This window comes from Meriones unguiculatus, chromosome 1 (genome assembly GCF_030254825.1).
Source record: "Meriones unguiculatus strain TT.TT164.6M chromosome 1, Bangor_MerUng_6.1, whole genome shotgun sequence".
Lineage (NCBI taxonomy): Eukaryota > Metazoa > Chordata > Mammalia > Rodentia > Muridae > Meriones > Meriones unguiculatus.
Window position 1 is genome coordinate 134,507,643 of NC_083349.1, and position 1,476 is coordinate 134,509,118.

A 1,476-nucleotide genomic window follows, 5' to 3' on the forward strand; every position below is an offset into this window, starting at 1 on the left:
TCCCAAATGATTGTGGTAACTACTATTAGAATATATTTTTGTGCTTATTTTCATATCTTAAAATTTTACTGTAGCATGGTCTATGTTACTGCAAGAGGATGTTTTAGATGTCCATGGACTGGGCTGCCACCTGAGGCCATATTGATGTACTTGGTTCATGCTGCCACCAAGGGCCATGTTGGTGTTCATGGTCTGTGTTACTGCAAAGGACATGCTGATGTCCCTGAGGCCATGTTGATGTTCTTGGTTTGTGCTGCTGCCACTGGAGACTATGCTGAGGTCTGTGTTTCTTGCTGCTGCTGGAAGTCCATGATTCATGCTGCTGCTGGCTCTTATGGGCAAGGAAGCTGCTTCTGCAGTGGTGTTGATGCCTGCACATTCATAACTGAGAATGAGAGGCTTCTTACCACCGCCACACCTGTGCAAAAGGAAAAGAAAAACAGAAATAGTCCAGACAGGAAGTTACTGAAGAGAGTCCTTAAAAATTGTGATAAAGATGCTGAAATGTAGGTGTTCACAGTAGATGGCTTCTGGTGGGGATTAGAGAGAACTCAGTTATCTTTAAGGGGCCACCAACTGGTAGTTTGAGCATCTCCAATGAGTACTTGGCCAACACAAATTTGACTTGGTATATTTGGGGGGAGAGGAGGCTGAAAAGGCAAAAGGGTGGGAGGGTGGACCTAGGAGGAATGGGAAGCAAGCATGATTGGGGTGCATTATGTAAAATTCCAAAATAATCAATAAAATATTATGTTGGAAAATTTTGCTTTAATTAGTCATATTGTTTTATAAGAAGAACGTTTGCTAAATCAAACAGATCCAATCTCTCCATTACTCCTATTTTCCACGATAATTTCCCACCAAGACTCTTTGTCTTTGTCATACAGTGCAAAGTTTAATTTTCCCCAGCAACTCCTCAGTTTTCATTCTATGCCCTGAAGAGAACTACCTTAAACTGTGATCTTCTCCTGCCCGTGAAGTGTTGCAGGTGTGGCTGCTGTGTCACGCGTGCATCAGCAGGTGGCAGAGAGGAGAGAGGTGGTGTCCACACTCAGGGTCCTGACCTACCAATATCCGAAGAATTAGAAGCCTAACACTCCCTGAAGAAAGCAAGCCTGAGATGACCACCAGTCAGGCACCAGAGCTCTGGACAGGGAACGAGCCAGAGACAACTACCAGCCTGGTACTAGGCAGGCCTGAACGTGCTCCCAGGACCAGTACTCCAAGACCAGATGTACCCTGCCTGAGACCAAGGATCCTGGGTTGGAGTGATCTCGAGACAGATGATGCTCACAAAGGACCAGCCTAGCTTTCCAGGCCAGGAACAAATCTGAGACAATGACCAGACCAGCACCCTGGAGCCTGGATAGGGAGCGAGCCATAGATGAGCACCACTCTAGTGCTGAGCAGGCCTGGGGGTTCAGAGCATGCACAAGACCATCCCTGGTGGGTACCATAATGCACAAGCAGTGCATA

At 46.5% G+C, this 1,476-nt stretch overlaps 1 non-coding gene across 1 annotated transcript; it reads left to right on the forward strand.

The window, feature by feature from the left end:
• The first annotated feature begins 967 nt into the window (after positions 1-967).
• LOC132651868 (small nucleolar RNA SNORA17) lies at positions 968-1,098 on the forward strand. Its single transcript, XR_009589421.1, has one exon. It is a non-coding gene; the product is annotated as a small nucleolar RNA SNORA17 (small nucleolar RNA).
• Positions 1,099-1,476: the final 378 nt, after the last annotated feature.